Source organism: Sminthopsis crassicaudata, chromosome 2 (genome assembly GCF_048593235.1).
Source record: "Sminthopsis crassicaudata isolate SCR6 chromosome 2, ASM4859323v1, whole genome shotgun sequence".
In the NCBI taxonomy this organism is placed as follows: Eukaryota; Metazoa; Chordata; class Mammalia; order Dasyuromorphia; family Dasyuridae; genus Sminthopsis; species Sminthopsis crassicaudata.
Genome location: NC_133618.1, coordinates 173,458,837 through 173,483,312, shown reverse-complemented (window position 1 = coordinate 173,483,312; position 24,476 = coordinate 173,458,837). Strand labels below are relative to the sequence as shown.

General features: G+C 34.0%; 1 protein-coding gene across 1 annotated transcript in view; it reads right to left on the bottom strand.

Annotated features, from left to right (window-relative positions):
* The window catches only part of HAO1 (hydroxyacid oxidase 1), a 94,362-nt gene extending 76,324 nt beyond the window's left edge, over positions 1-18,038 (bottom strand). The window contains exon 1 of the mRNA XM_074287893.1: positions 17,915-18,038. The gene's annotated coding sequence lies outside the window, so the exon portion shown is untranslated. The remainder of the gene's footprint in view (positions 1-17,914) is intronic.
* Between the last annotated feature and the right edge of the window lie 6,438 nt (positions 18,039-24,476).

The following is a 24,476-nucleotide window of genomic DNA, read 5'->3' as shown; positions in this document are numbered from 1 at the left end:
AATTCTATATTGTTCTCTAACAACATCCACATTGCAAAATTATGACAGCTAGATTATAAAGTTATATATTATACAGACATATAATTATATAGATTATAAGACGTGCTATTTCTACCCCAAAATCATTATTGTAACTTGATATTCCCTGTACAATTGAACAGAGATAGCTAATATCATGTACATTTTCAGATATGGCCAATGCATTCATCTGTTTTAAGTGATTACATGTATTTGTTATGAAAGAGAGCTCCTATTTAATAGAGAGAAAAAGATGTGATTAAGTTGATATTGATAAAGTTGAGAAATAGAGATACAGAGATGAAAATAGAGGAAAAAAAGAAAGACAGAAAGGAAGGAAAGAAGGAAGGAAGGAAGGAAGGAAGGAAGGAAGGAAGGAAGGAAGGAAGGAAGGAAGGAAGGAAGGAAGGATCCTAAAACATTAGAAACATACCTCAAAGAAAATAATAATGTTCAAAAAAGGGAAAATGTGTTACTATAATGCTAAATTTAATATACACTTAAAACATTACATAACAAAAGTAGATTATTTCATACCCAATCTTATTTTTCCCTTTATAGACTGAAATGTTTATATTTATGGATGTTAAGTTCATAATAAAGAAGAGGTTATTTTTAATTGTTGAGTCTAAATTAATAGAAACATTAAATCTTAAAAATTGATAAGACAGTGGGTAATCTTTTTTGTCATAGAGGAGTTTGATTCCCACTCTAAAGCACACAAAGTATATTCAGACAAGTATATTTAATCCAACTGCAGTTTCCAGGATCAGAAAATTGCTTATATATACTAAAATGTTAAGTGAATTGTTCATGGTCACACATCTAGTAGTATCTGCCATAGGCAAATATCATAACTCAGTTCTTTCTGACTTTAAACACAGCATAATGCACAGCTTGCCTCTCAAATTCAGTGCAGAGAAGGGAAAAACTGAAATTCAGAGAAAGAAGTAAGAATACTTTGAGGCTTGATTCTTAGCCATGAAGACAGACTACATCCCTAATTTGCCAACCATCTGTTCAATGCATCATGTAGCTGGTCATAAAGGGGTCCAACAAGAAGAGTGTGGGTGGATCAGTAAAATCCATTTCTACTAATGGAAAAACAATAAATGGTAGTTTAATAACATCACTTCTACATGAAAAGCAGAATATTTTTTAACTAAACTACAATATGCTATTAGACCATGTTGATTAAAGTCTTCCACAGTAATAACAGTATAAAGAATAATAGTAGAAAGTAATTTTGTTTTAATACAATGAGAAATAGTTATCATATATTCACACTTAATTAAATGTGGATTCCAGAGATTGAGCCAAGATAGCAGAGTGAAGTCAGGAAGCTGCTCAAGTTCTTCCAGTTTCCCTTAAAAACATATAAAACCAAACATCTGAACAGAATCTGAACCACTCTCCAGCTCAAGATAGACCAAAAAAATGTCAAGAAAGGTCAGTTTCACTGACCTTTATGTTCAGCTCAGCTCAAATAGATTTTGGGAAAATTAGTGAGGTTCTTATTCATAGCAAATCAGCAACTGAGACCCTCAGTCCTGTCTCAGTAGAGGAGCAAATCAGTGAGACAGCTTCCAGTCCCACATAAGAAGACAAACTCTGGAAAACCAGGATGTTTCCTATGAAGATCAGGCAAAGCTACTCCCTGCAAACACAAGGAGGTCCTGAGCTCAAAGCCAAGGCACAGAGCTGCACAGAAAGCTTGGGAAAGCATTCCTTTTACCCCAGGAGCAGAGGTCAACCATAAAAATAAAAAAGAGGAAATACCAAAAGAAAAGGAAAGAAAATGAGCAAGAAACAGAAAAGAACCTTGACCATAGAAAGCTACTATGGTGACAAGGCAGACCAAAATACAAATTTAGACAAGAACAGAATGTCCATAGAAGAAATCACAAAGAATTATATGAATTGGTCTCAATCTCAAAATGACATCTTGGAAGTGCTCAGAAAAGATTTTAAAAGTTAAATAAGAGAGGTAGAAGAAAAAATGAGAAAGGAAATGAGAGGTATGCATGAGAAAGTCAATAGCTTGGAAAAGGAAAGAAAAAAATTGTCTGAAAAAAAAATTCCTTAAGCAGTAAAATTAACCAAATGGAAAAAGATATATAAAAGCTAACTGAAGAAAATCACACATTAAAAACTAAAACAGGGCAAATGAAAGCTAATGACTTTGTGAGACAGAAAGAATCAATCAAACTAACCAAAAAGAATGAAAAAAATGGAAGAAAATATGAAAAATCTCATTGGAAAAACAACCGACCTGGTAAATAGATCCAGAAAAGAAAATGATTGATCTACCTAAAGACCATGACCAAAAAAGAGCCTGGGTAGCATTCTATGAGAGATCATTAAAGAAAATTGTCCCAATATTCTAAAAGCAGAAAGGGAAATACTAATTAAAAGAATCTATTGCTCACCTTCCAAAAGAGGTCCCATAAGGAAAACCCCAAGGAACATTGTTCTGAAACTCCAAAACTACAATCTCAAGGAAAAAATACTGTAAACTGCTGGACAAAAACAATTCAAATATCAAAGAGCAACAATCAAGATTACCCAGGACCTGGCAGTTTCTACAATAAAGGATTGGAGGGCCTTGAATACCATAAAATATATAAAGAACTCTGTCATATTTATAAGAATCCAAGTCATTCCCCAATAGATAAATAGTCAAAGGATATCAACAGATAATTTTCACAGGATGACATTAAAGCCACCTATAGTCATATAAAAAATGCTCTAAATCACTATTGATTGGAGAAATATACATTAAAACAACTCTGAGGTATCACCTTACTTCAGATTAGCTAAGATATCAGGAAAAGATAGTGATAAATGTTGGAGAGGATATGGGAAAACTGGAACACTTAACACATTGTTGGTGGAGTTGTGAAATGATACAGCCATGATGGAGAGCAAAATGGAACTATAAAACTGTGCAAATCCTTTGACGCAGCAGTAATATTACTGAGTCTGCATCCTAAGGAAATCATAAAGGAACGAAAAGGACCCACATGTGCAAAAATATTTGCAGCAACTCTTTTTGTGATAGCAAAGAATTGGAAGAATGAGTAGATGCCCATCAATTGGGGAATGGCTGAACAAGTTGTGGTATATAAAGACTATGGAATATTATTGTTCTATAAAAAATTATGAACAAGTTGATTTTAGAAAAGCCTGAAAAGATTTACATGAACTGATGCTGAATAAAACAAACAGAACCAGGAATACATTGTACACCATAAAAGCAAGAATGTATGATGATCAACTATGAAAAACATGGTTCTTCTCACTGGTCCCATGATCCAAAACAATCTCAATAGACTTTGGACAGAAAATGTCATCTGCATATAGAAAAGGAACTAATGAAACTGAATGTAAATCAACACATGCTTTCTTTACTTTTCTGGTTTTTTTTTTTTTAAATTTCTCCCATGTTTTTTCTCTTTTGCTCTGATTTTTCTCTCCCAACATGATCCATAAAGCAATGCATGTTATCATGTTTATCAAATGCTTTTTCTGCATCTATTGAGATGATCATATGGTTTTTGTTAATTTGGTTATTGATATAGTAGATTATGCTAATAGTTTTCCTAATATTGAACCAGCCCTGCATTCCTGGTATAAATCCCACTTGGTCATAATGTATTATCCTGAGGATGATTTACTGTAGTCTTTTTGCTAATATTTTATTTAAGATTTTAGCATCAATATTCATTAGGGAGATTGATTTATAATTTTCTTTCTCAGTTTTCAGCCTACTTGGTTTAGGTATCAGTACCATGTCTGTGTCATAAAATGAATTTGGTAGGACTCCTTTAATCCCTATTTTTTCAAATAGTTTATATAGCATTGGAGTTAGTTGTTCTTTAAATGTTTGGTAGAATTCACATGTAAATCCATCTGGTCCTGGGGATTTTTTCTTAGGGAGTTAGTTAATAGCTTGTTCTATTTCTTTTTCTGAAATGGAATTATTTAGACTATTTACTTCTTCCTCTGTTAATCTGGGCAAGCTATATTTTTGAAGGTATTCTTCCATTTCGTTTAAGTTATCGAATTTATTGGCACCTTCTCAAGTTTTTTATTTCCTTCTAGATTCAATTTTTCTTGTGCAGAAAGATAACTGTATAAATATGTATACATATATTGGATTTAACATATATTTTAACATATTTAACATGTATTGAACTACTTGCCTTCTAGGGAGGAGGTGGAGGGAAGGAGGGGAAAAGTTGGAACAGAAGGTTTTGCAAGGGTCAATGTTGAAAAATTACCCATGTTTATGTTTTGTAAATAAAAAATTATAATAAATAAAAATTAAAAGTAAAAAAAAAATTACATTAAATAAGCTGCCTCCTTAACAGAGGAAAAAAAAAAAAACTTTAAGTACATAATCTCAATACTGTGAGGAAAATACTGCAGTTATTAACATTCATGTTATACACATGAGGAAACCAAGTCTCAGAAAAGTTAGGATTTGGCCATTGTCAGTCACATGGTGAATAGGTATAGGTGGTAGATCTCAAATTCAGGTTTCCTCTGCCATCTAGTCTATTAATCTTTGCAATATACCACAATGATCATTTTTTATTGGCATAGGAAGTTACTTAAAGGAAACCTATCAGTTTCTTTTAACACCCATACAGTATTTAAGGGAGTATACAAAAGGAAGAAAACTTGCTTTAAACAAATTTACAGCTTTAAATAATGGCTATGCCTTTAAGTTGATGTTCAAATGTCATTATTTCCAGTATGTCAGATGTGAGGATGGGTACTGGAGAAAATACTTGTTGTTCATTCATTTAGCTGTGTCTCTTTGTGATTCCATGGATCATACTGTCCATGGAATTATCTTGACAAACACACTGGTTTGTTATTTCCTTCTCCAGCAGATTAAGACAAACAAAAGTTAAATGATTTGCCAGGATCACACAGCTAATGAATGTCTAGACTGGACTTGAACTTAGGTCTGCCTTACTCCAGCAACAGCACTCTATCTACTGAACCACCTAGAAGCTTCCTGGAGAAAGTATGCAAAGTATTTTCTTTAGGGATCTAAAACCCTATCAGAAATAAGAGTCTCTAAGGTTTGATTTAAAAAAAAAAAAAAAAGTCTTTAAGTAGATATCTCTTAAATCAGAACAGAAAGAATAGCTAGCTCTAAGTAAAAAAAAAAAAATGTAGATGTGTAAATGTTTAAACAAAAAGCACAGCACTCAACAATACATATTTTCTAATTGCTTTTACATCTGAAGACTGACTTATTTTGAGAAGTCAGAGTTTACTTTTCATGTAGGTATGCAATTACACATCTTCACAGAAGTAACGAATCTCAAAAGATATATTATTTCTTTAATTTAGGCTTGGTTGCTAAATGTAGAAGACTGCATATTCTTGTTCATGTTGAGTTAAAATTGTTTCAGTATATTTGGACATAAAGATAATTTTTCAATATCTATCAAGCCCACATTTTTTTGAAATTTCTAATGCATAACAGTGTCTGAATGTGTCACAGATTCAGAAAGCATACAAATTTCTTAGAAACATATAAGCAAATAGACTTGGAAAAGAAACAAAACAACCCTAAATTGAGGTAATGTTTGCAACTCTGTTCTTTTCATGTTACTGCCAATAATCACATTAACATGGAAAATAGACAAAGAACTTGCATAGTTATTTACTCATTTTCTAATGGTTCTCTTTGGCAATAGACCACCAAAAATTTTGCTCATACTTAGTGTACTGGGCAGAAGAAAAAAATAGTTATTTTTATTCTTTAATTCTATTTTCAAAAATAATGCTCCTCCAGAGAGTGTAGGTTGATGTAGTAGCTCATTCTACCACTTCTGCTTCAACTTTACTCAATCTCTGACTGACAGTCAAGACACTAAAGGGAATGTCACAGTATTTCATAGTCAGTCATTTGCAATTGTGGAAAACTTTACTTGCAGTGAAGGTGATTCCTTCAAATGCTTTGGAGCCATTAGAACATAGATATTTCTCTATAGATAATTATTCCAGTTATTCTTTTCCTCCTCCCAACTGTTTCATTTCCTATTGGCAATCTAGAAATATCCTGGAAAAGTATGGGGATGAAATGGTAATAAGTTAACATAGAATTGCAAAATGCTGTGAGAGCAAATGCCTAAATTCTCTTTCCCTTCCTTTTTAAAAATCATTTTTTAGTCATTTATATATCTTGTTACTTCTTGCTTTATTTTCCCTCTTAATCTTCACATATGATACCATCAGCTGAACTCTCTGGTGAGATTTCCACTCTTGTTTTATGGTTGCTTAGCTTTTCTTCATCTTCTATTTGATTTGGTTCAGTTGTTTTTCAGTAGTGTCCAACTCTTTATGACCCCAATTGAAAGTTTTCTTGGCAAAGGTACTGGAAGAGTTTCATTTCCTTCTCCATCTCCTGCCAATTACCTGCTATCTTTACAGTGATGTTATCTATTCACTCCTTAAAATTCAGAAGAATCTGAATCCTTAAAATTTCAGATGAAGGAGAAAAGAATATTGATATCCATTTCTTGAGAATTTTGTGGTTAATATGCATTATATTGTACAGAAAGGGCACTCTGGAATCAGAATCCTTGTGTTCAAATCCTGCTTCTGTTGTTTATTACTTGTGTGTTTTTAGTCATGTTGTATCACATTACCATCCCTTGACTTCAATTTCTTTGTCTGTAAAATGAGGGGGCTAGACTAGATGGCTTCTCAATTTTTAGCTCTAGAGCTAATTATAATTATGTCTTTTAATCTTTAAAAAAAAAAAACATGTGAGAGAGGAATGCAAGTATTACCTTCATTTTAGAGAAGAAAATTAAGAGGAATTAAATGACATCCAGAAATAATATCCCCTTTTTTTCTCTAAACAAAGAGGTTGCATGATATGGTAGGCAAAGTACTAAACTTGGAGTTAGAAAAAACATGAGTTTAAATTCTATCTTTGACATTTTACTAGCTGTGTGACCCTAGGAAAATTACTTAAATTCACTGAGATTTAGGCAATTTCATATAATTACAAATTTTAGTGGAGGGTGATCCCCTTTAGATTAAGATGTAATCCTTGATATATTGAGGCATATTTGGAGAACAATTTAATGCATATAGCTGGCATTTACATGATAACTAAGTGCTTTCTTACTAGTTCCTAATTTGGGTTAAAAGTCCATTAGCCATATTTGTTTTATTATTTTCTAGTACAAAGGTCATATTTTAAAAAAAAAAAAAGTTTCACTGGACTCGAAGTTTCTAATAATTTCTAGTCCCTCAGAAATGTTTAAGTACTCTATTTTATTAGAGGTCTATTTTTCCCCTGTGAGATTATACTGTTTTTCTGGGAAAGTTATTCTTATTTGTAAATCTATATCTTTGCATTTTATAATATAATATTCTAAGCTTTCAAATTCTTATAAGTGGTGGCTGCTAAGTCTTATGTGATTATTGGGGTGGCTCTCCAGAACTTGGAATCTCCCTTTCTGGATGCTTGCAACTTGGGTCACACAACTAGTAAAATGTCAAAGATAGAATTTACACTCATGTTTTTTCCAACTCCAAGTTTAGTACTTTGCCTACCATATCATGCAACCTCTTTTTTTAGAGAAAAAAAGTATTGGATTTTTGCTGTGATATTCCTTAGAGTTTTCATTTTGGTATTTCTTTCATGAGATATCAGTAAATTCTTTCTATTTTCACATTAACTTCAGATTCCAGAGGAATTGGGCAGTTTTCTTTCATTATTACCTGAAATGTAATAACTAGGCATTTTTGGTTTGAGTGATAACTTTTAGGAAGTCCAGTGATTCTTAAGTTATTTCTCTGTGTTCTGTTTTTTAGATCAGTTGACTTTGATATACAAAATCTTACTTTTTTTCATATATTTTAAGTCATCTGATTTTGTCTTATTTCTTGCTATCTTATACAACCATTGTTTTCTATTTGCCTCATTCTAATTTTCACCCAATTTGTTACTTCAGTATTGAAGTTGTTAATTCTCCTATTGAAATTGTTAATTCTCTTCATAAAATCCTCTTTTTCCTTTAAATTCTCTTTTTAATATTCTCATTTGATTTATAAAATCATTTTTAAAACTTAAAAAAAAAACCTTGCTTCAATTCTTCCAGAAATTCTAGTTGATTTTGTGATCAAGATAGGTGTGCATGTATGTGTGTGTGTCTGTGTGTGTGTGTGTGTGCATACCTGTTCAGTGTGCTGATTGTTTTGAGGCTTTGCTTTAGATGTTTTGAAATTCTCTTCTTCTGGATTTTTTGCTTTAGACATTACCTTTACCATAATAGCTCTGTATGGTGGAATTTTCTTGTTTATACTTATTTTTCCACTATTACTACCCCTAAATTATTACCCCTAAATTTTTCATTAGAACCAGATTCTTCATAGTTCTGGAGAAAATATCCAAAATGACTGGGTCTTACTCCTATTTTGTATTCTCTAGTGTCTTCTCATTGATTTCTTCAAGTATTGAATGTTCTGCTGAGACTTACACGTTTTCAGAACCACCCAGTGTGGTCTGATGCAGAGTAAACTGTAATTTCTCACTCCTAAATTTAATCTTCTCAAACTCATGAGCTGGATTTGGATCTGAGCAACACAACTGTGGGTTTGCCCCTAGTTGGAGGTCCAACATCCTGCTGGGTACAAAGCCACCATTACTAGCTGGAAGGGTCTGCAAGTCGTAGTAATAGAATGGCAGACTCCACATGGCCTTAGCTCTCTGTTATACAGATGCAGGCTTCAGTTTGGATTAAGGGCTACATTTAAAATTCTGTCTAACTCTTGGGATGTTGTCTGTTTCTTTTTCTGTCCTATGCCTAATACATACATCTCCTTGGTTATTCCCATCCCCAGGCTTTTAATCAGTCCATACTGATTTTATATTCCAGCTCTGAGGCATGATCAAGAGAGCTGCCAATTGGCATTTATTACTGATTCCTACATAGCGCCAGGATTAGTCATGTTTGATTGAAGATGTGGGGTATGTAGGAGGCTATATCTTCTTTTCTTAATAGATAAACCCATACTCTAGTTTAATCCCTGTACTGGAAGGCTTTTCCTGGAGCCCTCCTTCCTGGTTAGATCTTTGGACCATAGTATAATACATAAACCTTTGTTTATCCCCCTATACTTATTTGGGCCTGAAAAATGACAGCATATGATTTTTCCTTAGATTTCCTGATCAGGACTTGGTCCACTGTGGCTTCTCAGGCTTTATTTGATTAGCTGGGAGAAGGAGAAGGCCTGAATCTGCTTTCTCCTACAAATCCACAAAAAGAAGACCACTATGCCTACTGATTTTCTCTTTGTGGATTGTTGTTTAAAAAAAAAAAAAAAAAAAAAAAAAGAGTTAAATCTCAGTTTCTTTCCATGTAGGAGAGAATGTTCAGTGTTGTGCCCATAATATAAATTTTAATAAATGTTGAATTTCCAACTTTTGTCTGATCAAATGAAACTTAATCAAATCATCTTTGTTTATTGTACTGAATAATAGAAGTAGAAAATGGTGACTACTTGTTTAAACATATGATTTATGACAATAAGACACAGATGCTTAGTTTTTAAATAAAATCTACATTTTTTCTATGTATAATTTTTCCTTTGTGTTTTAAAAGTCTAATGCTTAAAAAATTAATGATATAAGTGCTCCCATTACTTGATTACTGAATAATCACAGTTTATAGTACAAACTAAATTGATTGTCATGGCTGAAGATCAGTCAGTCAGTAGAGATGAGTGAATATGCTACAACACATTACTAACAAACAACTAAACAAGAAAAGTGCCATAAAGTTCATGACCAGAGAAATACCTGTTCTGAAAAGAAAATGGTTGCATTGTAGGGAGTAGTAAGTAATATGCAACCTGTGTGCTCCTTTGTAATCCACACAATGTTAAAAGAATTGAAACAAAGTCCCTAGCACAAGGATCTGCAAACTGCTGGCTCATGCCAAATCTGGTTAACTGTAAATTCTTCTGAAGAAATTAGAAAACAGGGAGTAAATCAGATTTGGTCCACCTTGGTCTACTGCATTGAGTTTATTTCCTGTGTAAATTTCACATGATGATATAGACTGAGAAGAAATATAAGGATCCCAGTCTGATTGAGTGGAAAGTCCTTGAATAAATGTTAAAACTGTTTTTTTTTTTTTAATTGTCATATTTTTATACATGAAAGGCCATGCTGCTGATGCTCCTACTACTACTCCTTCTACTACTACTGTTATTGCCCCTACTATTGATACTATTATTACTGCTATGACTGCCCAGCGTCTACTTAGCATTTTAAGGTTTGAAAAACATTTTACAAAAATGACCTCATTTGCTATGCATAATAACTCTGAAAGGTAGGGGCTGTTATAGTTTCTCTTTTTGGATGAAGAAATTGAAGCAGACTAAGGTTGTGATTTCCTTGAAATCACATATCTACTAAATGTCTGAGTTTAGATTTGAACTCAATTTTCCTGATTCCAGGTTTAAGGATCCATATATTGTGCATCCTAGCTTCCATATTTCAAAAAATGTATGGCACAAACAAATGGCAACCAGGAAAAATGATATTAAACTACTAAATATGGGCCAAAAATGTAATGTCTTACATTAGAACGGTCTGGGGTCCCAAAAGTTTATCTCAATGTTTCTTGTAAGACATTGCTTAACAGTTACATGTATGTCAAAGAACTAGAGGACTGTGGAGTTTCTTACAATAGAAACACTTGAAATATCTAATCATTCTGTAGGTCAGATCACTTACCCTCTTATAATCCCATGGGAACCTTTTCATCTTTGTACAGAGGAAGTGAGATTCAGATGTGGTATTCTGACCCTAACTTCTAATGTATCAGACTTACCATTAACTCCTATCTTTGAAATCAGCCTATTAAATGTGGAGTAGCTCTAATGTAATTCTGTCCTGAGTAATTGGCCTTTTTTCTAATGAAGCTATCCAGCAGTTGTCCAGGGGGATGAAAGACTCTTTAAATCTACTTAATGAGACTTTAGCCATCTCAGCTTTAACCTTAACAACTGACAATGAAAATGGCAGAATACGTTTCCAAATCTCTATAGGTTATTCTTACAATTTATTTGATGGCAGCAAGCTCATTATAATCCCTAAAACAATAGTTGCTTTCCAGATTCTCTGCAACACCTGAGCAAAATCTGTCAGCCCATGTTTCATAAAGGAAATTCTTTAGTGACCAATATTTCTCCTTGTTCTGCTTGCTGTCTTTGGAGAATGGACACCAATTGTAAGATGCTGCATGGGCACAAAAATAAGCATGTTTTCCAAGACCAATTTGCTTTCCACACCAAAAGGACACAATGTCATGATAAAACCATATATAAAGAGACACTGAGGGCATTGATGGGCATCAGAGCATCAAGATAGACACCAGGGCAACTTTATTGTGTATTGAGGTTGTTTTGTATTATTTCTGTTGATATACAAATAATAAAGGCAAGAACATAAATCAGGTAGAAGACAATACCCACAGTTCTTTTGCTTGGTATCTGTGCTTGATTTTATTCATTTGCTTGCCCAGTTAAGTGATTTGAGAATAGAAATGGGCTTTTGTAACTGAGCTCCCCCACAGCTTTTGTGGGTTTTTTTGGCATAACTCCTTGAAATAGGTTTATTGATGGCAAATAAGGAATTAAATAAGAATGACAAGAATTTCTAACCTCAAATCAGATCATATTCTTGATCAGTGGACTTAGCACAACCTCAGACACAGTAAAGTAAAAGACGAATTTAAACTTGGATTACCCTCCCTGGATTAAATTCAGCAGCCCTTAACTAGTGGGTTCAAAGGCTCTGCCTATGATAAAAGAGTTATTAGCTTACATTTATCATGAAGATAGTTAGTCATGGTTTTACGGCAGGCAATAGCAAAATGGTCAGCAAGTGACCCTAAAGTTATGAATCCCAGAAGTTCAAAGCAGAGAATGAGGTCCAGAATTGATCCAAACCAATTGAGCAACTTGATTATCAAAGATCAAGGTGATGATATCACCTCTTTTTATATATGGTTTTATCATGACATTGTGTTCTTTTGGTGTGGAAAGCAAAATTTTTTCAGCCCTATAGAATAAAAGTTATGAACTTCTATAATGTGTCATTACCATAAGTGTTCTTGCATTTGAATCACAAGGGTTCATATATGTATCTCCTCTTATATGTCCCTTGGCCACATATGCTTTGTTCCCTGGCCACATCTGCTATACATGTCTCATCCATGTATGGGCCTAGTTAGAACATCCCTTTCTAGAAATATGCCTTCACTCATCTGTGGCAGAGAGTATTCCATGTGCATAGATGGGAGGAAACCTCCTTATTACTTTTTTTTTGCTACACTTTTTGACTATTTTTTTTGCTTGAATTAATGATGTATTTTCTGTCTGACTGGTAAAATCAAACATGTCAATGGAATCTTGTGAGCTATGTTTTTTTGTAGAGGATCACAGATAGTGGGGAACCCTAGGCAAGGTATAAGACTCTAGTCCAATGGAACTCTGCTAATTGTCTGATTTGGCTCCCCATTGCCCCAGGGGCATCTTGACTTTCCTGAGGAGTCAAGAGGCATGACAACCTGTGTTGTAATTAAAGCAGAGAAATACTAAAGTGGCAAGGAAATATCTGCACACAATAGCAAGTTGTTTATGTGGTCCCACATGCACAGTATCCTATAGTTAGAACATGTGCAATGTGCTATAGTTATGTAAGTGTATTAGGATATAGAAGGCCGAGAAAATTTTGAATATGGACTCCTGTTTGAACATCTTTGTGAGTTCTGCCCCTTCATTCCTCACTTGTTATGGGGCAGGTCAATTCTCAGAAAGCTTTCACAGCTGTGGATCATAACATCTGAAGGAGTTGCAGGGTAGCCTTTGCTGACAGAGGTGTTGTGAACTGGGAATTAAATAAATTGGAGGCAGAGGGAAGATGAGAGAGGTCAGACAATGCAATGGCCTCTCTGGCAGAGAGGTCAGAGAACAGCAACTGCCTCTCAGTCTCCTTGCATCATCCTCTCACATGAGGAGATATATTCTACAGGTCTGAATTGGATCTCCAGCAGCCACTGTCAGGTGGCTCCTGTGTCACAACACTCACCCATGATCAGAATTAGGGTTGGTACCAAAATCCTCTGGTGAGCAGGTCCAGACATTTTTTGAATGAGATTATGACTTATAGAGTATTTTTATCTTAAAGGTCAAAGGATTTTTAGGTATAAAGTGAGAAGAGACTACAGAAGTTATATAATCCAACTCTTATGTTTTACAAAATAAGAAAACTGAGACCTAGAGATGCTAAGTGACTTTTTAAAATGATACAGATTATAAATTGTATAGTTGGGACTAGCATTTTTTTCTACCACATCATTACTGGGGGCCATAAACAATCCTGGATGTCCTAAAGAAGACACATGTACACTATCATTATTCCCTTCCAAAACCTTCAATACTAGCTGAATAAATCCCAAGAATCAAACATACACACAAGTTTAAGCATTATATTCTATTTTGAATCTGAGAGAACTTACAGAAATATGATAGATAACATATAAAAAATAATGTTAAGTTGCTTATATAATTAGAGAGAAATAATTATGAGAAAGTTTCAATTGAAAATAAGAAAAAGTAAACAATGCCTAATAGTATTATTAGTTAATTATAGAATTATTATTATTATTATTGTTAAGCAGATCCATGTCAGTTCTTGAAACAAAAATATAAGCAACTCTGAAACTATCACTAATAATTCTAAATAAATGCAACCAGTGCAGTGGCTAACCAGAGCATTGTAGGTTTGCTTTCCTAATCAGTTTCCAGATCTTACCAATCAGAACAGAATGCAGAGAAAAAGCCCAAGAGATTATCAGTATACTATATTCCATCCTTTTCTTTGGCCAATGCCAAACAATTCTTTGGAATTATGCAGCTCTAGTTTTCACAATTCCTCTGGAACTTCTTGCCTATTGGCCTGACATCCAGTTTAAAAAATACTGGTTTGAAGGAAACCAAACCAAAAGAGCATTATCCAACTTAGTTGCATATATTTCTCTCGTAGAAACTTTAGCATGTCCTACATTTATCTATTTTTCTTTAGCTTTTCTTATTTTCTCTAATGTTTTTCCACCAATCTGTTAATGCTCCTTCTCTTTTTCTGCCCAGATTCAGATTTAAGAAGCCCCAAAGCTAAATTTTGCATTACAAATAACATTTAAAGTTATTATTATTATTATTATTATTATTATTATTACTTCCTGGAGACATAGTAGAAGCTCTATGGATGTGTGGTCCCAGTTCTTCTTTGTCTCCCCTTCATGTTCATATCGACATCCCTTAGTTTATGCAGAAAACACTGGGAACAAGGTCAATCCAACAATTCTCAGTCAGTCCTTTTATTTTTAGTAGGATTTCTGAAACTTATCTGGACATGGAACACAAAAATTTCTCTGCCTCCTCAGCTCTCAACAACAGGAAATAATATGCTAATGAGATTTCATTGTTGATGGGCAACAAAGTTTTCCAAAAATTAGACCCAGTTACTCTTTTTTTACAGCAAAGCATTTATCTACAGGCAAAGTGAGAAGGCAGGCAGTAAATAACAAAATTTTTCCCAAAATCATTTGGGATAAACTAAAATGATATAATTATAGTTATATTACATATCCTACTTACCAGTGAGTTATTTATTCTTAGCCCATATTTTTAGTTATATATAAGTAAAAAGTATTGTTTTTGATATGCACATGTACTCTTCCATGCTACAACTACATGTATTATATATGTATATGTATGTCTTTATACATATCTATAGGTGTACATATACATGCTATATACATTTGTGTGTGTATATTCTTTCTTAAGAAGCCTCAAAAATAAGTATTATCCAAACAGAAAGTTAAAATAAGACAATTAGAATCTTAGAATGGCAAAAGAAAAAAAACCCAGAAGCCATCTAGTCCAATCTATATTTGAACAAGAATCTTTTCTAAAATATACCTGAAATGGAATGATTTAGCCTTTGGTTTGAAGACCTTCACTGAAGAATAACCTAAGACCTCCCAATGAAATCTATTACTCTAACTACTAAGAAATTTTTCCCTTATATGAAATTTAAAAGTTTCTTCTTTTCAACTTTGGTATGTGCCTGGTAGTTCTGTCTTCTTCAGAATAATATATCTAGTTCCTTCAATAGATCACCACATGGCATTTTAGAGTTCTTTTACTATCCTGGTCACTTTTTTTCTAAATGTCTGCAGCTTATTAATATTATGCAGCATTCAAACCTGTACTCAATTAACTAGCTGTGATCAGATCACCTCCTAATTTAGGCAGTTAAGTGATAGAGGGAATAAAGTGCTAGGCTGTAGTCTAAGTTCAAATCCTGCCTTGGATCTTTGAGGTATAGAAAAATAAGACACATAGAGAAGCAACTTAGTCTTTGCTCTCAAATAGCTCATTCTAATGGGTTAGACAATACATATGGAAGTTTTCAACTGCAAGTCATATGGATTTCAGGGTGCAGAAAAAAAAAGCCGAATTTAATTTTATTAATGAAAGGTATAGTTCAATGTCAGAGTTTTTACTTTCTGGGCCCAATTGCTGAGTTTACTGCCCTATTTTAAGATAGTCTAGCTACTATAATAATGAGTCAGGAAACCAGAGACTGGGAAAAGCATTAATTTCCTTCTATTCCAGTTCACCTCATATTCCATGTCCCATCCTAAAAAAACAAACAAAAACCCATATCCAAAGTTGCTGAATTCTTGATTTAGTGACCAAATCACTTGAATGCTTGAATTGAAAATCATTTGGGAATGTATACGCTGCTCTTGACTTGAAGTCCCAGGATTAACCACTTTTTGCTTTCAGATTGTTCCAGGTTTTGATATAACTAGGGTCTGCTCTCAATTGATGAAAGATCCAGGACAATGGGAGATTATAAAATCAATCTTGAACTTTCCTTCTTCAGAACTTCACTGTTTTTATGTCTGATTAGTATACTCCCACTACTTTTTCCAGGCCCTTGTCCTAATCCCCATCCCAATCATAGCCTAGCCAATATCCTACTCTATATCTGTCACCCTTTCCACTGTGCCCTTTTGAATGTTCATTTTATAACTAACAAAATTCCTCTTCTACCATTTTCTTTTTGGCTTATTCTATTCTCTGATATTCACTGAAATCTAGCCCTCCTCTCCCCCCCACCCCAAATTGTGTCCTTGGCTACCCTTTCTAGTGCTGTATGCACTTTCATTCATTCATACCACTTATTGCAGGCACTATGAGAATATCTGATCTCTTCTTGTTTCTCATTGCCAGTTCTGTGTTCTCCCTTTACCACCACTAATCAGTAATTTCATTAAATCCAAATTTGTTTCCCAACACAGATTATGCTATCTGTTATATACTGCTGCTATAATTCTCAAAGGCTATAGTGCCTGGCTCATAGTCTTCCTCTTTACCCTAAACCCTTTCCCTCAAATATCTTAACTTTTCAGTTACTCAAATCTATTAAATACTTATTTTTTACTCCTCTATTCTACCTCAGCTACCCCAAAAATGGTCATATCAGTGGCTTTGCCATCATTCTGGACCAGTTCCACTTTCATTCAATTCAGTAAATATTTTATGTTGCCAGATACTATGTTAAGTACTATACAAAAAGAGATAAAAGACAATCCCTGTCTTACAATCAAAGGGGGGACACAATATGTAAAACAATATAGAAAAATAAAGCTACATATAAAATAAAAAGGAAATAATGAAGAGGTAAAATTCCGAAGTAAAGATTGGTTAGGGAAAAGATCCTATAGAAGGTGAAATGCTTATTGGGACTTAGAGAAAGTCAGGGAGGTCAGTAGTCAAGAGGGGAAGAAGGAGAGTATTCCAAGTATGGGGGACAGTAAGAGGAAAGAGAGCATTCCAGACATGGGGGACAGACAGTAAGAGGAAATGTTCTTATCCCTGTATTATCCTAAATGACCATGCTTACTTGTCTCCATTTTTCACTTTCACAATTGTGACTTGTTTGGTACAGTTCAATTCTATACCATACTATATATTTGGATTTCCTTATCCTATCAGTGATCACATCCTGCCAATTCTGCATTATTCTCACTTTTAGTACTGCCAAAAAAAAAAAAGTAGAAATTTCTAGAAATTTATACTAATCTAAATTGATCCATTATAACAGTGTGACAATCCTACCACATACCCTTAACTAATTCTCTTTTCCACTTATCACAATAACTGCTCCAATATTCTCTTCTTTCCTCAAGTCTCATGCACTTCGTGAATCCCTAACATTTTCTGATGAATACCCTGCCTCATATTACACACACACATAAACACACAACAAAACTAAGGCAATTCACTGAGTTTCCATTTCTCTTTCCTCATCTCAATTCCCTTTGATGTTTCCCAGAGTGATGTTCATTGATGCCCTCACCTCAATCCTTTCTCCATGTTTGTATATTCTTCACAGATACTAAAATCATAAAAAATTCATTTTCCCACTTTTTTCCCCTCTCAAAATCCTAATAACATAACCAATCCACCAAACTTTTTTCTAATTAAACTCCTTCAAAATCCTTTGAAGATAACATTCTAAAGAGATACATATTTTTAATTCCCTCAGAATGTTATCACTGCATCATCATACAAATATTTTCTTCCTGATTTATCTGAACCCTTATATTAGAACTCTGAAATTCAAAGTTCTTAGTGCAGACATTTTCTTCACAAACTGGAAAATCTTCTACTTCCTTAACAATAATTTTTTTTTCACCAATTAGATAATATCCATATTTAAAATCAGAATATGAATCTTGATAGTATGAATGAATGAAGCACATACTATTTGCTGGAACTCTTGTCTTCCCAGAAATCAGCCGGAGTTAGGATCACTAAACGTCTTTATTCTTGATCTTTTATGGTCAAGGTCAGGGGATTAGGTCTAGCAATCTCACACATCTTCCTCCCTCAAACGCCTGAGAGACTGACTAAGTGTCAGTGTCTCAATTTCCTCTTCCACCTCCTACTCCTCCCACACACACGTCACTTACCCCTCTTTGTCCCACCAATCAAGTCAGCACAGAATAGCTGGGGAGGGTCAACCTTCAAACAAGTTAATAGGGAACCTTCCAATTGGCAATTAGTCTCACGTGCTCCATTATCCAAATGCATTTGCTCAGTTCTAGCCCTTTACACTATTGATTAAATTTTAAAATAGTGTTTTAAAAAAGCATTGAGAATATAAATAGAAAAGTAAAACTATCCCTGCTCTGAAGGAGCTCACATTCTATTCTACTAAAAGGTTCACTTTTCCTCCTATCTATTGTTATCACCTAGTTCCTCTAGAATTAGAGGGTAATTTATTCTTGGTTGCAAGCCTGCCTGTTTTACCATTTGGAATACTGTATTCTAAGATATCCTCTCATTTAAAGTAGAAGTTGCCTCTTATATAGGAAGTCAATTGAGAAGATAAATCATGGTGTCCTATTTACTTCAACAATTTTATCGGTGACTTACAAAAAAGATGGTATATTTTACCAAATTCATATTTTATCAGAGGCAGACTTTTGTTCAATATAAGAAAAAAAAGTTGCCTAACAAATTAGTTTTTTAAAAGTAATGTGTTTTTTTAAGTTCCCTCATCACAAGAGGATATAAGATAGAAGATGGATGACTATTTGTTACATATGTAGAAGAAGTGGTTTTTTTTTAATTTTTAAAAAATACTAATAACTTTTTATTTTGAAAAATACATGCAAAAATAGTTTTCAACATTCACCCCTGCAAAACTTTATGTTCCAAAATTTTCTACCTTTCTTCCCCACCTCCCTTAGACTGCAGGTAATCCAATATAGGTTAAACATATACAATTCTTCTAAACACATTTCCATATTCATCATGCTGCACAAGAAAAGTCCGATCAAAAAGGAAAAAAAATCAGAAAAAAATAAGCAAGCAAACAAAAACAACAACAACAGCAAAAAAAGATGACAATGCTATATTGTGATCCACAGTCAGTAGCCATAGTTTGCTCTCTGGATGCAGATGGCTCTCTCCATCACAAGTGTGTTGAAATTGGCTTGAATCACCTTATTGTTCATTGCTTATAGTAGTTTTTTTAATTGATTCTCTAAATATACCATCATATGATCTGCAAAGTATGATAATTTTGCTTCCTTATTATCTACTCTAATTCCTTCAATTTCTTTTGCTTCTCCTTGCTAAAATGTAATGTTTCTAATACAATACTGAATAATAGTGGTCATGATGGGAAACTTTGTTTCATTCTCAAATGCATTAGGAATATTTCTAGTTTATCCCCTTTGTATGTACAATGCTTTGTGATGATTTTAGACAGCTGCTACTTATCCCTTTAAGAAAAACTTCATTTATTCCTATACTGTCTAGTGTTTTTTTTTTTTTTTAATAGGAATGGATATTAGATTTTGTGAAATACTTTTTATGTATCTATTGAGTTAATGATATCATTTTTTTTCAATTTTGCTATTGATATGGTCAATCATGCTGATAGTTTTCCTGATATTGAATCAGCTCTTGCATTCTTGATAAAAATCCCCGCTTGATCGTGGTATATCATCCTTATGATAAGTTGCTGCAATTTCTTTGCTAACATTTTCTTTAAGATTTTTATATCAATATTCATTAGGGAAATTAGTCTAAAGTTTTTTCTGTTTTGACCCTTCCTGATTTAGCTATCAGCACCATATCTGTGTTATAAAAAGAATTTGGTAGTACTCCTTTCCCAATTTTCCAAATAGTTTATATAGTATTGGAATTAATTATTCTTTAGATGATTTGTAGAATTCACTTATAAATCTATCTGGTGCTGGAGATTTTTTCTTAGGGAGTTGATTAACAACTTGTTCAATTTCTTTTTTCTAAAATGGGACTATTTAAATAATTTATTTCCTCTGTTAATCTGAGCAATCTATATTTTTGTAAGTATTTATTTTATTCTGAAAATCAGATTTATTAGCATATAGTAGGAAAAAACAACTCCTAATTATTGCTTTAATTTCTTCTTCATTGGTGGCAAGTTTACCCTTCTCATTTTTGATACTGGAAATTTGATTTTATTCTTTCCTTTTTCTAATAATTTTTTTTAAATTTAACTATTTTGTTGTTTTTTTTTTTTCAGAAAACCAATTCTTAGTTTCATTAATATTTAATTTCCTTAGTATTTGGGATTTTTAATTGGTTCTTTTTCTAGCTTTTTTTAGTTGCATGCCCAATTCACTGACCCCTGTATTTTTTTTTTCATGTAAGTATCTAGAGATATAAAATTTCCCCTAAGAAGTGCTTTGGCTGCATCCCATAAATTCTGATATGTCATCTCATTATTGCCATTCTCTTGGATGAAGTTATCAATTATCTCTATAGTTTGTTGTTTCACCCATTCATTTTTTAGGATTAGTTTCCAATTAATTTTTTGTCTATTTTTCCATGGCCCTTTGCTACATGTAATTTTTATTGCATCATCATCATCTGAAAAAGATGCATTACTATTTCTACTTTTCTACATTTAATTTTGAGGCTTTTATGCCCTAATACATGGTCAATTTTTTGTAGCTTTCATGACTGCTGAGAAAAAAGTATGTTCTTTTCAGGTGTATTACAATTTGGGGGCAGAGCCAAGATGGCAGAGAAGATACATGTGAATTTCTAAGCTCCCTTCTATCCTCAATACCAATTAGTTAAATCAGCCTCAAAAATAATGCTGGACTGATAAAAACCACAAGGATAGAAGCACAACTTACCAGCCAAAGAGAATCTGGAATTTCATCAGAAAAGGTCGGTTCCAAGGAGAGGAAAAAAAGACCAACACAGACAGGGTTGGACTAGGGCTAGCACATTGTGCCAAACAGGCTAGGGAGAACTCTGGGATCAGAGAAGCTACTGAGATAGAGAAATCTGGCATAGGCTGATAGCTCTACTTTGCTTGTAAAACAGCAGATCAGAAGAGAAATCAAAGCCACTTAAAAAAAAAAAAAATGCCAGATCCTATAACTACCCCAATCCGGAAGTGACCTAACACTGATCCAGGCACGGCTATGTAGCCGTCTTCTGCTGTCCAGGGCTTTTCCTTGGGGCAATTAAGAACCTGAACAGCTGGGGACATGTCCTGGGACAGCCTCTAATCCACATAGTGCAGGGCTCAGCCTGAGGCAGTGGAACTCCCCCAGCAGCGAAACTCCCTCAGCAGCAACTGTGCTTCCAGGGCAGAGACTTCCAGTTCTAGCGCAGGGGCTTTTCACTGGTCAGCTGCTAATATCCACAGCCCTGGGGGGGAGGGGAGGTGGTGCTGTGGCAGGGTTGTGACGCTTTCACTCAAATCTCAAAACCCTCAAACCTCAGGGCAGTTGCTTGGCCACACAGCAGGGTTCCTTACTGGGCATTCCTTGCAGCACAGCAGTACTAACCACCTCTGAGGCATTTCCGGGGAGAGAGAAGGGGAACTCTTTCCCAGAGTTCTCTCTTAGCCCAGGCACAGGGTTGTTGCATTCTATCCCCGGTCTGGGAGGAAGCTGATAAATTTGTTACCCAAAGGGCAGACCCCACACAGAGTGTTAACAACGAGTAAGAATGATTGACACCTTCTATACAGAGAAAGAGTGGGTATCCAACCTGAGGAAGCTAACAGCAGAGTTTCCAGATAACACCCTAAAGGAGAATAATACCTACCCCCCATCACATAACTCTCTCCTAGAAGAGACTATTAAAAAGTTAAGAGAGTTTGAAGAAAAATGGGGAAAGGAAAGAGAATCTATGATAGAGAATAATGACGTCCTGAAATTTGAGTTGGAAAAAATAAAGAATTCACAGGAGGTGCACGGAAACAAAATTTGTGAATTGGAAAAGGTTAACAAATCTCAGGAAAGTAGGATTTCTGAACTGGAAAAGATAAAAAATTCTCAAGAAAATAGGATTTGTGATTTGGGAAAAGAAAATAACTCACTAAAAAAAAATTAGTGAAATGGAAAAAAATTCAACAGAGCAAAACAATTCATTTAAAAACTCAATTGGACATATACAAAAAGAACTAAAAAATGTGAATGAAGAAAATAACTCATTAAAAATCAGGAGTGAACAAACAGAAATGAATAATTCATTGAGAGCCCAAGAATCAGTCAAACAAAACAAAACAAAAAAAATGAAAAGCTAGAGAATAATGTTAAATATTTATTGGGAAAATAGATCTAGGAGAGATAATCTGAGGATCATTGGACTTCCCAAAAATTATGATGAAAAAAAGAGCCTAGATTCTATTTTACAGGAAATCATCAAAAAGAACTGTCCAGGGATAATAGAAACAGAAGGGAAAATAGGCGTTGAAAGAATTCATCACACCTTCTGAAAAAGACCCTAAGAAAAGAACTCCACGGAACATTGTGGCTACACTGCAGAATTACCAAACTAAGGAAAAAATATTGCAAGCAGCTAGGAAAAAAACAATTCAAATATTAAGGTGCCACAATAAGGGTCACACAAGATCTGGCTGCCTCCACATTAAAAGATCGAAGGGCCTGAGAACCTAATATTCCGAAAGGCAAAAGAACAAGGATTGCAACCAAGAATAAACTACCCAGCTAAGTTTAGCGTTTTCTTCCATGAAAGAAGATGGACATTTAATGAAACAGAGAAATTTCATTTGCTTCTAAGAAAAAAACCTGACTTAAACAAAAAAATTGATCTATATCCACAAGACTGAAGAAAAGCAGAAAAAGGTAAAAAGAACTCTTGAGAACTGTATCTCTGTTGTGGATATACAGAAAGTCCACATGGATATTTTGATTTTACTGATATAACATAAAAAAGGGAAGTAGTAAAGGGAAAGTGATAGTATCAGATAAAGGGAAAGGAGAGGTAAAAAGAGGGAAACTACATCCCAGGAAGAGGCAAAGAAAATTTACTACATCTGAGGGAATTTAGAGAGGGAGAGAAACATTGTGTGAATCTTACTCTCATCAGAGTAGTCTCAAAGAGTAAATAATTGACATATTTGTTTTTCAGAGTTAAAAGGGGGGAAAGGAAAAGGGAAAAGGAAAAGAGGAATAAGGGAAGGGTACAAGAAAAGGGGAAGGGACTTAAAAGGAGGGGGGAGAGATACTAAAAAGGGAGGGCTGCATGTAACAAGTGGGGTTCATAAATTAAATACTGGGGAAGGGGTTCAGGGGGGACAAGGGAAAAAAGCATAATCAGGGGAAAAGATGATGGCAGGAAATACAGAATTAGTAATTTTAACTGTAAATGTGAATGGGATGAACTCTCCCATTAAGCAGAGATGGATAGCAGACTGGATCAAAAAATCAGAAACCTACAATATGTTGTTTACAGGAAACACACTTAAAGCAGGGAGATACATACAGAGTACAGATAAAAGGTTGGAGCAGATTTTATTATGCCTCAGGTGAAGCCAAAAAAGCAAGGGTAGCCATCCTTATCTAAGATAAAGCAAAAGAAGAAACTGATCTAATTAAAAGAGATAAGGAAGGAAATTCTATGCTGCTAAAAGGTAGCATAAACAATGAAGCCATATCAATACTAAACATATATGCACCAAGTGGTATAGCATCTAACTTCCTAAAGGAAAATTTAAGAGAGTTGGAAAAAGAAATAGACAGCAAAACTGTAATAGTGGGATCTCAACCTTGCACTCTCAGAATTAGATAAATCAAACCACAAAACAAATGAGAAAGAAATTAAAGAGGTAAATAGAACATTAGAAAAACTAGATCTTTGGAGAAAACTGAATGATGATAGAAAGAAGTATACTTTCTTCTCAGCAGTTCATGGAACCTATATAAAAATTGACCATATATTGGGACATAAAGATCTCAAAATTAAACGTAGGAAGGCAGAAATAATAAATGCTTTCTTCTCAGATAACAATGCAATAAAAACTACATTCAACAAGAAATTAGGGGTAAATAGACCAAAAAGTAATTGGAAACTAAATAATCTCATCTTAAAGAATGGCTGGGTGAAACAGCAAATTATAGAAAAAATGAATAATTTCATCCAAAATAATGACAACGATGAGACATCATATCAAAATTTGTGGGATGCAGCTAAAACAGTAATAAGGGGAAATTTTATATCTTTAGAGGCCTACTTGAATAAAATAGAGAAAGAGAAGATAAATGAATTGGGCCTGCAAATTAAAAAGCTAGAAAAAGCTTTTAAACTCCCCCAACCAAAAACTAAACTTTAAATTCTAAAAAGGAGAAATCAATAACATTGAAAGTAAAAACACTATTGAATTAATAAGTAAAACTAAGAGCTGGTTTTATGAAAAAGCCAATAAAATAGATAAACCTTGGTAAATCTGATCAGAAAAAGGAAAGAGGAAAATCAAATTGTTAGTCTTAAAAATGAAAAGGGGG